Genomic DNA, 12,653 nt, shown 5'->3' with positions numbered 1-12,653 from the left:
ACCCTACCTAATTGATAGCGGGCACGTTTGTGCATTTTTTTATTTCAAATATTTTTTTCAAGTAAAAGGGCAGTTTTTCTCAGGTGGATTGATCGTACGGAAATTGAAACGAAAAGTCCAATAGGGGAATCAATTTCTTAATGACTTGGATAATTAATTCATGGGACTCCAATGAACTCATGAAAATTTCCTCATCTGACTGTTTCATGATAATTATTTTCAATTTTTTTATTGGAAATAAAAAAAAATCGAATATTCAAAAAATCGTAAAATTTTGGGAGTCAAATTGATTTTTTAATGAAAATATGGAAAGAATGATTTAATTTATCATTCAATAGAAACACTGATAGATATTTCATCAGAAAATATTTCTTATTATTCTCAACAATATTAATCCCAAGTTCCACATGAGTGTGTAAACACGATCAGCAAAAAAATATTCATTTCCCCATTATTAATGAAAAATCTCGTTATTATAAACTGCCTGGATTACTCAGCACATTGAGTTATCACAAAAAATGAAAATAAAAAAAAAATCCTCGATTCTAAAAAACGATAATAGCAGCCACTAAAAGTACATTCCGGATTACAAGCTACTGTAACAGCCGGAGAACGTTCTTGTCGACTTGATGAATTGATTTCGATCTTCACGGTTGAATTGACGAGTGGTTTAATCGAACAGCATTAAAAAAATTTTGATTTCTCTACGAATGAAGGTCAAGTTCAATTTGCCATTTCATCAAACTCCGAAATTGGATTATTCACGGGCAATTTGTCAGAGACATAAATATATCTGTGCCCACGATACACCGAAGGTCGTGCAATCAATTCCAGATACTTTCAAAATCGACAACAAATACCAACCGATCGATCAATTTTCACGTATAATTTATTCACCCCGGATTATGAAAAAATTACGTAAAAAATGGGATTACAGGATATATCGGGATTTTTAGTTTATTTATGTCACACTAGGAATTGTCGAGGAGAAAATTGTGGAGCTCGTGCATCAAGGGCGCGTCAAGGTCGTTTAAAAAACTAGAGAAAGACAGTTTGATAGGGGACAAGTGACAGTAATGCGCAATTATCCTGTCAGTGTTTAAAATGCTGGCTTTATACCCAAATAAACAAAAGGAAATGGCTCTTTCCTGTGCAGCTTCGTGTTTCTCATCTCGTTTTCTCATCTCGCGCTTTCCTCTCTCTTATGTTTCGCGCTACCGTTCGTTACGAGAATCACTACCGGTCTTATTTCAACCCGGAAATTCATTTTTTATATTTTTCATTCTTCCTCGAAATTTCAAATTATTCCCCTCATTTCCACGCGACTCAACAAATTTGCTAATCAATATTCATAATAAACTTATTATTCCAGTAATTAGCAGCAATTAGTGGTAATTGTGATTTTTTTTTTGTTGTAGTATTTGTTGGAATATTTTAATGCAAATCAGTCATTCATGAAATAGAAGAATAGAAAAAAATTAGAAGAAGTTGTTTGAAATTTTTTCATTTAATAATCATTGTTGAAATTAATTATCTTCGGCAATCTTTATGTTATAAATAAATTATTAGTTCGGATTTATTAATTATTCTGGTTCTGTTCTGGTTCTGTACAAATTAATTTTAATTCGGGAATTTGTCTTGAGAGGAAAAAATTTTCCTTTTAAGTGAGAGTCTTCATGAATAATTGCGTAATTGAAGGTACGAATCAGAGTATATTCCCTGAGTTCTCAATTACATTCTGCCAAAATCTTAATAGAGTGATCCAATAACTGATTATTTATCGAGGGGCCGAGCGATATTTTACGGTATTCCATCATCACACGTTCTTTGGAATTTATCCCGTTACTTTTTTCACGGTGGAAGTGAACATGGAAATACAATGATTAATAAAAAGGGACGTGTGTTGAAATGATGCACTGAAGCGGGATGAAGCCGTTGGGATTAAACTCTCGTATTTAATTTATCAATCAATTATCAGCGATCAGACGATTCCTCACAGCTCGACTTTCCTCACTAATTTATTCCAAAAAAAAAATCCCAAATTTTTGGATAACCGTCAGTTATGTTAATCTTGACGTATCAAAAATCAATAAAACCGGCAAAATTTTCCGTTTATTAAATAATTAAGATATCATTTGAACACAAATTTCTTGGAATTATAAAATTGAGAAAAATAAGAAATTCAGCGAAACGTTTTCAGTTGGTGTGGAATTTAAACGGGTAAAAGGGGAATTTTTATGATATTGTGGGGAAATTTTCTGGAAATTTCCAACATCTCAGGATGACGTGAGAGGAATGAGCGTGGGAGAGGCGCGTGTTGTTCGAGAGATTAAAAAGGGTAGAATATATATCGTAAATACATTCGTCCGCGCGACGTCATGCGTAATTACACTGGGCAAACCAATGTACATGTATTTATAATGGGGGTACATAGGTATCATACTGGCGAGTGCATGAATGTAATGTGTATATCATCGACTTCGGGTTGTAAGAAGCACTGGCTCTTTAATCTCCTATGCACGAGAGCCCGATATTTTTATGCTGATGCTGTATTTTAAAATATCTGTCACTGAAAAATTAATCCCTTCGCACTGGGAGGAGTTTTTAATTAATTATCGTTTTTCAAATTACATACGTGGAGTGAGGAACATCATGAGCGGTTTCCGATTAATAATTATCCCAGGGAAAATTATTCTCACCGAACACGTGACGGAGAATGAAAAAAATGAGGGAATCAGTCAATTGCTGTTGAAAATAATTACCCAATTATCGCGGTGCCAGAAATTTTGGGATTAAACAAATTTATTTAATTGTAATTAATGCGACGAGAGAAAATTCTGTGAATTTTTTTGAATTACTGGAAAATTACGAATTCTTCAATTTTTCTTCTCCCCAAAATTGAAATTTCGTTACAAAAAATTCCAAATTTTCCAAAAATCTTGGGAATTAAATTTTGCATTTTGGGTTCAGGCGGAATTTTTTCTTAAACCTCCCTAAAATAGCCAACATGACCTCACTGAATGGCGATTTAAATAAATTCGTCCTTCTTGCTCTTTTAAGGTAAAAAAAAAGATGTGCAGACGAAGTGGACAGGTATCGCCCACGCTCTAGAAAACCGGGAAGAACGCGTCTCATCTGGGCAGTACCTCGAATGTGAAGGTGGGCACGACTTACATACATATTTTGTTGAAGAGAAAAAAAAAATAAAATATCCCCCTCCGTGTTTATTTCCTGGCGTGCAACAGCAAAAACTGTTACTCCAAAGCCGCACATACCCCGTGACATTTCAAACGCGCAAAACTTGTCCATTTTTGTCGTCCCTGTACTTTTACGCGTTTATGGTACCGCACCAAAGAGAATCGGAGTTCTGGGTTAACACCAAGAACCTTCCACGATGGATTAGGTACATTTTCAAGAACTGCATTTTCTCGACCTCTCCAACAAGTAAAATCACTTGCGGTTCATCTCTGGCACGTGTTTACTCACTGCCTGCCACTCCTACTGAATCATTTTCCAACTGCAATTCAACATTTTTTCCCTTGTTCACGGGGAATAATCATTTTTGATGATTTTTCAAATATGACTTAGCCTCAATCTCTTGGAAAAGAATGCCTGAAGAAATAGACCACTGTACATAAAACTGGGGTAGACCAAAAAATAATCTTATAAATACCAATCATTTAAAAAATAGTTAATTACATCATTTTCCACCTAAAAAATGCCTAAATAAATTGATACCATATTAGTATCGATTTTATTGATCAAATACCAATTTTTACCGGTTTGCAAAATTTTTCAATTGCATTAGAAAAATATTTCGGTGTTTCGGAAATCACTTTGATTTACTGACAATTACCTGAGAGGAAAAATGTCACCTCCGAAAATCTAGGGTAAAAATGACACTTTACGTCTTTCAAATTTCACAGCAATTATTCAGCATTAAATCGTTGTTTCCTCCGGTATGTCATAAATCTTTGTCGAGTAGTTTTTGTCCAACAATGGAGTACCTCTGCTCAAACATTCCACTAATTATTAAATTTCAATTTATAGTAAGACGCAAATTGTATAATTAATTATAAAATGCGTGTGGAGTCTCTCGGTGTAAGTGACAAGTACCTGCGGAATGTAAATTTCCATCAATGTTGTTTTTTTAATCTCATTTTTCCTTCACCTGAAAAACTTCCATAATCTCGAGTCTTGGATATACACGCGGGAAACGACCTTTGACGCAATGCGGTTAACGGCCTGCAGGCGAAAATATTAATGTAGGCATTAGAAAGTCTCGGGTAGACTTAGAGAGCTTCGACTTGCCCGTACCGTCTGGAAAAAGCATCAACTGAAAAAAAAAAGGTGTGCGATGATAGAGAAAAATGTCGAGGATCACGAAAAAAGGATTAACAGTAACACCAAAGGTCAGACATTAATCGCTTCATAAATATCCCGAGTTGATGATGAAGAGCGTCTCCAACATGTCCAAGCTATTTGGGGCTGCGACGAGATTGATTAGAAATTTTACGAATTTTAATTGGATAAAATTGCCAAGCTACTGACGAAGGTCAATTAATCTAAACGAAATAATTCTGTTCGGGGTGAAAAATACTGGAAAAAAATCTGGTGGATTAAACATTCGTTCCTCATGAGAAACTACTTCACTCAGAATATCAAAATGAAAACTAAGCAATCTCATAATTTAAAGTGAAACTCTTCTCTATATCACGGCTGAACTTGAATGAAACCAAAGTGGTAGAAAGTTTCCAGCTGAAACAGGATAAAAGTAACACCCGAGACTCGTGATTTTGATATCACGTGAGGATAGATTGGTATCAAAATCATAGGAGTTGAGGTATATCGTCTTCCCATGACCATTGGCCTAATAACAACAATCTTGTAAAAACCAATAAGGTGGTAATTGGTTGTAATTTTGAAAGAGGACCATTTTTAACAGGGCGACGGTATAATGGTCGAGCCAATTTTACGGCCCATCATCATCTTCCCCTCCTCCATTCCTATCAGACATACGTCATTCACATAATTTCCCATGGTGTCGAGTACACGTGTAAGCCCTTTCATTCCAATAATTGCGTTATCCTCGAATCTTCACGATTTCTGGTTGTAATCAACTGTAAAACTCAGGAGTCGACCGCCATTTTGTGTGACACTATGATCTCCAAATGGACTCCACCCCCAAAATCATTTCTACCTGTCAATTCTCATATTTACCATCAAATAACCAAAAATTACCAAAAGTTAAAAAAAAAAAAGAAAATTCGGGAGTTAAAAAAAACAATTAATCAATCCTAAAATCGCAGAATTAATATTCGTGATAATAATGTACAGTGATAAAATCTTATGAATATTTTCACGTTATCAACAGTTGAATTCTGGTTGAAACTCAAATCTACGGATGTATAAATTAAGTCTTCACATCGGGAATTTCTGTGTGAGTTGATGACGAAGAGGAGAAGTAAACAGAGGCATCTGACCTTGGCTCAAGTTGGCCACAAAACAACGATGGTCTTTGAACTGCCAAGGTCGTTAGAAGGATTAGAACGACTTGCTGAAAAACCTGTTGGCTCGTGTACCAGAGGGTGGGAGGGGATAATGCGTGCTAAAAATAAAGAAATATTCACTGTCGATTTCGAAATCACTGACCTGCACACGGATCAAAAATCCCCTGAAAACAACTATCCATCAATTTTTTTTCACCATTTTTTTTTAACACCAATCTGTTTTATCGTTTTTACAAAAATCATTATCCCACGACAACCACTTCCTATTTCATCATACTTATTTATTATCATCACTTTTATTATTATTGTTGTTGTTAATGTTATTTGCAAGTGAATCGTCTCTGTCAATAAATTTTTTTATCTCGGTGTGAAGATAATTCTACTGTCCCAATAAATTCCAATGCCTCGGGGTGAAAATCATTGAATTTCAGTGTATCTGGCCAGGACTTATGATCATGGAAAGAAAATGATAAATCAAGAATAATTTCGGTATTTCAACAGTCCATAATTTCCTCAACTCGGCGTCACTCAACAGGATTGACCGCCAATTGGGCAACAGCCGGTTCGGTGCGAACATTCTATGAAAAATATGACTCAACTACAACTCAAACTTCATTTTCGTCCCATAACCACGGGTGAGTACTTCTTTTCCTCATAAAACTAACAACTTGTTACCGAATTGACTGAGAAAAAAAAAATAACCACTCGCCGAATAGATCAAAGAAAATAGAGCAAGTCCGCATTGAGGAACACCACCAGAGAAAAATTCAAATCTCATGGACAATTGATCAGCGATTTTTTCATACATTCAGAATGAATCGAGGGATCTGGATAACGCGAACAATTACCACTTTTCAAGATGAATCAAGATGAATTTCAAGACGCAGTTGATGCCTCATTGATACCTCGCTGTGATCAATTCTCAAAAAATCAAAGTGAATTTTAGTTTATTCTAAAAAAATCGGTGGGTAGAAATCCGAGTGGAATGTGATCTGCACAATGGCATAAATTCTCATAAAAATCCTCATCAAGCCATTTCTGCTCCAATCCACCACTAATTTATTGGAGTATAACCATCCTAACGGAATTCTCCATCGATTGCTGCAAACCTTCCCTTCAATCCGAATGCAAAGAGAATAAACTTGCGAATAGAACGAGGACAATGGAATAATAATCTCGATATCAGTAGCTTGTCGTAGATTTGCCCTGAAAACAGCTCTCCATTATGTACCTAAGACTCACCATTGGCTGAATGTTAAACGCCTGAGAGCCACAGAGAGGCATAACGACCGTTTTATAATCCAAGAATCACGATCAACCATCAGACACGAGGTGGTGCAAGTGTATTGGAGAAGGTGCTTCAGAAAATTCTTTATACCCAACCTGAATCGTTATTAGTGTATGCAACAAGTTCGCTATAACCATTGGAGCATCAGGCGTGGCTGGTAGATGTATAGATCCATAGATTCCATCTATGCAACAAAAGGGGGATAATACCATTTTTAGACCCACAACTCGGTTAAAAATTGGACAATCCATGGAAAAATACTTCCTTATGGCTCAATGCTTGCACACTGAATACGTCTGCTGGAATTTCACCGCGAATCTTGATAAATTATTGAGAAAAAGATATTTATTTTTCATTTTTTTTCGTAATATTATTGCTGGAGGGATTTTATTTTGTTTTACAATTTTTGGGGGACAATTCCCTAAAAAATTGAGAATTTATGGGGAATTATAAAATAATTAAAATAATTAATTTAAACAGAAATAAATACAACAATTCAAACGGAATTTTTGGCTTCGGGTGAGAATTGTTTTTAGGAATTTTTCTGTTTGTAAATGTTGTAGGAACTCTTATGGTTTTCGAAGTTATTAATTAATTGAGCCTAACTAATGGAAAAAGGAAAGTTGCCGATCGTAAAAAACAATCTGGAGTAATGACTCGGTATGTCATCGTATCCTTAGAAACCATGCGGAAGGGTAAAAGTGGTAATAACTGGAGCATTGCCGATTAAAGTTTTTCTAGTTAGCGAAATTAAGGAATGCGCAATTTCCATGTGTTTTTTTTTTGGACAATGGGTTAATAGAATTTTCGAGGAATTGGCTTTCGACAGATGTTCGGATGCAACACGGGATAAATATTCTGTCAGGATGTCGGAGGGATTTCTTGTGAGTTCTTTGAGCTGATTGAGACAAGACGGTTTAATTATACCTTGGTCCATCGGAAATTTTCTTTTTTCAGGCCTCGGCCCCACCCCCCGAGCTTTCTCTCAGAATATTTTCAGACTGTCCTTTATCCTCGATTTCCGAAATCTCAATTTTTCCTTGACATTCTCATAAAAATAATTGGAATTAACTGCAAGTCTTCAGGTGAATAAGTAATTCTTCACCATCAGCTTTTAGGTCTCCGCATAAATCCAGAAAATAAATCACCCCCTCAAGATCATTGAAGAACGGTGGAACATCGATTTCCTTTAATTCTCAATTACCACCGGTCATCAATTCCCAGTACACCATAAAAATCCCTGAAACCGAACTCTTCCGGTTGCGATGAGATCTGTTAAATAATGAGTATTTTAATTACCTAGCGTATATTATCATTTGCGATATAAAATCTAAACATAAAAAATATCTCAGATATCTACAAAAATTACCCATAATTTGTTTTATTCTTTAATTAAATTCAATGAATAAATCCAATATTTTAAAAAAGTTGACAAAAAACGTTACATGCTTTTTTTCAAAAGGGATAGCAGGTGGTTCGAGCCTTAAGTGAAATCCCCACCGACAAATGAAGAAAAAAAAAAAAACGGCCCCAAAAGAATTCCCCCGAGTGGTGAAAAAATCCCCGCACAACAGATAAAGATAAAGATACATTGCCGGATGTCGTTTCATTGGCATTAAACCGTAATTAGTTGACGGACGATTTCCCCCTGTGATGCCCGCAATGTTATAAACAAGAATGGCGAAATGTCGATGGCAATAAGCGGATCCATTATCAGCGGTTGAGATGAGATTCCATTAATTCTGTCATTACGGCCTCATGGAGTCCCCCGGTGAGCGGTTTCCAGTCGTTATGGATGACCAACCCCTCCACATCGCGATTGTTATCGCTAGATACTCCTTATAATGTGTTTGATAACCTATTGGTGATTTCCAAAGTGATGACACTTGTGCTGCGTCACGCTTTACGAATGGCTGCTTTGACCCGGTCCAGTCATTCTGCACGCGTGGTCGATTAAACGCTTGGAAAAATCATCCACGAGTATATTGTAATAATCCTTTTCCGAGTCGTGAGGTATATTATCAGATTGTAGATTTTTATTTGAAAAAATTGTATTGTTGAGGGGGCGGTCGGGGGGAGGGTGGGTGAGAGTGGGTAGCATGATGGGGAGAAAGCGGAAAAATTGGGGTTTTTGATGGTTCGCGTGTACCTGACAGGATAAGCCCATCTCAGATGAGGGTGAGAGGTACTTTCCAATGATTGTTCAATTGTTTGCGAAGATTGAGGGGAATTGGCCCCTCAATCGATTTGAATTGACGGCCAATGATAACAGAATGCGTTAAATCCTGCGATATCATCGCTCAACCGTTCGTTACTTGAAGTTTCAAGGTTGTATCAAGCTGCCAATGTTGATAATCAACATTGGGATAACGTTACAAATTTACCTCGGGGCAATCTTGATGATCAGCCCTGGAACAGGCTTGACGCTCCACCTTGCGACAAGGTTGGTGTTCACGAGTCATTGCACACCGCCAAAAAAGTTGTTGAAAAAAGTCCTGACAAAAATATCCCAATGAAATTCCCACTCGAGTATCGCAACTCGCACGCACCTGTTTCACGTACACACGGACCCCAATCTCACGGCAAAATACGCGGGTCTGTGCAATCGGCAGATGCTTTAATCCCAAGATGATTGCATTAGTTATTGGTCACGGTCGGACGAGGAACCCGCGATGAAGCTTTAGCGCGTTTCCTCTCGCCTCTCCGTTTTTTTTTTCTTCTCCCCTGTCTCTCTTTTTTTCTCCACCGGGGGGCACGTTTCCCATATTTTTCGCAAACACCTATCCACCAGGAGTGCATTATGACCTCTCGACGTCAAACAGCTTCGTATATATCTCCACATGAAGGGTGTGCTGTTGTACTCGTGCTCACCTTTACGTCCACACGGGTGTGGTGTTTATTTTTTATTTTTTCTTTCCATTCATTTGTATTTTTTTCTTTAACGAATTTTTTATTCCCGGTTCCCCCTCGTTCTCGAGACCTACTTACTGACTGGCGTTCACTCGTGCTCCTTTGAGCCTCCAGGCAGGGCAAACCCGTGTCCTGCATCGAACCGATGTGTAACCACCACCTTCACACCGGTTCAATCGTTTGTTTGTGGGGTAGGCACTAGGTAGGAGGGGTATAATTGATTGTCCAGGCTAAAACGTGCTCGGGAGTCCATTTATTTATTGCTATCTGAGTGCATCACCCCGGGGGAAGATCTGGAGGCTGGTGGATCCTGATGGTGGGGTACCGTTAAGTCCAATCTACTCTGGATCTTCAGTTTTTTTGGAGACTGGGTGGAGTGTTTAGACTCCACCGAGGAATCAGTTTCTTCGGTGTGTCGTATTTTCAGCGTATTAGCTTCTTTCGATGAACTCCTTTTCATGGACAATTAACAGACATTCCTCACACTTCCGGTAAACCACCGGCTTTTGCCTGCTAATATATTCCTTCGGTTATAAAAATGAACTTGTAGACTGAATTCGTTAAATTGTGGGAGAGAAAATTGTCCCATTCTTTGATAATTCCGCGGGGGAGGGGAGGGGGGGGGGGGCTCGGCCCCCCTCAGGAATCTTTTCAATCATTATAATAATTATAAATTAATGCTGTACGAATTTTAATGTGAGATATTTGGCGCAGGAAATATTTTGTTTATTCAATTTTTCTCGAGAGGGGCTGAGCCCCCCGGGAGGGGGGTCATTTGAATTAAATTTCCTAAAATCTACCAAAAAAAATTTCATTCAATTTCATATAAACGAATTAAACAATCGATAACATTTATAGCAACATTTAAAAAAAAAATAGAAATTGCCAAAGAGACAAACGCATGAGGGAAAATCGAGTCCCGTAAATCGGCAATCGATACCACCCGGCGACTCGAGAGAATTCGAATCGATCCCCTGCCGATTCTCCAGGGGAAAAATCATCCGGCATTAACTCTCACACATAATGCACACGTGTTTATAAAATATCACGGTGGAGATATGTCGATTATCTCCTCAGCAAATGCGACCTCGGTGGAACGCCGACGCTCTTGTGCGATTGCGGTATATCGATTATCTCGTTTATCCTCCCACAGAAATCATCGACCGATGGAGAAATAAAAGGCAAAGAACAGGACAGAAGAGATTCGTGTCGTTTAAGCTGTTCTTTTTTTTTTCAACTTAATTTTTTTCTCCACTCAATTCTTTCTTTTTCAATAACATGGAGCAGAACAGACCGGTACACCATAAGGCGGACGGCCTTCAGAAACGAGGATATTTTACACTGGCTTTTGCATATTTTCTTGTGGAGTCGAGTGCGGTGAGGGCTGTAATGAGCATATTTACCATTCTTCATGAATAATTTTTTTCCCCGTTGAATTTATTCTCCTGGAAATTTTGGTAATGAAGAAATTAAAAAGTTTGATAATAACAAAAAAAAAAAACGGAATAGAATGGGTTAAATAAAAAAAATTTATTGCATTGAAATTTCGGGTGCAACTCCTGGGGGAAGAATCATGCCCAATTTACCGAGAATTTTTCTCGATGCGAGTAAATTCAAATGGTACGCCGGTTTCTCGATTTCTGTCGATTCATGCCCGATATTGAGTCATTAAAAATGCCTCAATCATGTTCAAATAAGATTGAAATAACGCACAACTGTGTCAGACAATTTGGAGAACATCGGATGCGAGTTCAGAGTCATTAGGCCCGATGTTCAATCCACCGGAATATTAACGGAACACGAGAGCTAACATATCGCCCATGTGAGACGTAGAAACGTGGCCAGTAAAAAAAATCAATTACCAGTCGAAGAACGACTAATTATTCCTAGCCAACTGTAATTTCTATGGATTCCACCATTAAATTGGATAATTGAAGTGTCTTGAAAGTGGACTCGCTGTTTTTTTCGTTGGAATCGGAGATATCATCGCTCTTATCACTCTTCACGACAAATTGTCGACAGAATAACGGAATTTACTTCGTGCAATGGAATTTTTTATCGATAATTTGAGCTTTTCCTCGAGCTTCAATTATCAGTAATTTTATAACTTGAAATATATGGGGGGATTAATTTGTGAGAAATTAACGAACCTCAAGATATAATTTTTTTTCGTGTAAATTACAACTTTTATTTCGGGAATTTTAACAAAAAATTGTTATTTCACGCACGAAATGGGGAATAATCGCTTGATCTCTCAAATAGTTAACAAAAAATGGAATACCACACACGTTTTTTTATCCAGCCGAAAGTAGAAAGCAAAACACGGAGCAATTACTGTTTTCGCCTCTCAAAAAGTTGAATTTAAATACAAATCTTATCAATTAACTGTCATTAACACTTCCAGAGGATCAACCTTTCCCCTCAAATATTCAATTCCCAAAATAATTTCTCACCATCGGGCCAGTGAAATTTCACATCGATTTCCATTAAAATCCCGCAATGTCGCATGTTGTTCGGTGCACCGAGAGTTCACGTTAATTATTCAGTCATTAGTCCGTTCATTAATTTTTAAATCATCACCCTAAACACCAATCCAACAAATTTTATTATTTCCACAATCATTTATAATTTATAATTAAAATTCGGGTGAAATGCAGAGGAAAAAATTCAATTACGAATAACGATTCCAGGGATTCCAGGGGATCGATAATTATCGATTGTATTTGTTAATTAATTCATCGATTGTTGGAAAAAAAATTAATCAGTTGTGCAGGATTATTTTTAAAAATTTAAAAAATAAAAAATGTATTTGGGTCGTAGCGGCGACAGTAGCCACGCGGGCGGTGTGTGACTCCGGCGATCACCCAAGCTAAGCAACGCTCAGTTGGGTTAGTACTTGGATGGGTGCCCGCTTAGTCACACCCATCGGCGTGTAGACTGCCGCC

Source organism: Fopius arisanus, unplaced genomic scaffold (genome assembly GCF_000806365.1).
Source record: "Fopius arisanus strain USDA-PBARC FA_bdor unplaced genomic scaffold, ASM80636v1 scaffold00029, whole genome shotgun sequence".
NCBI classification, from domain to species: domain Eukaryota; kingdom Metazoa; phylum Arthropoda; class Insecta; order Hymenoptera; family Braconidae; genus Fopius; species Fopius arisanus.
Note: the sequence above shows the minus strand (reverse complement) of the source record.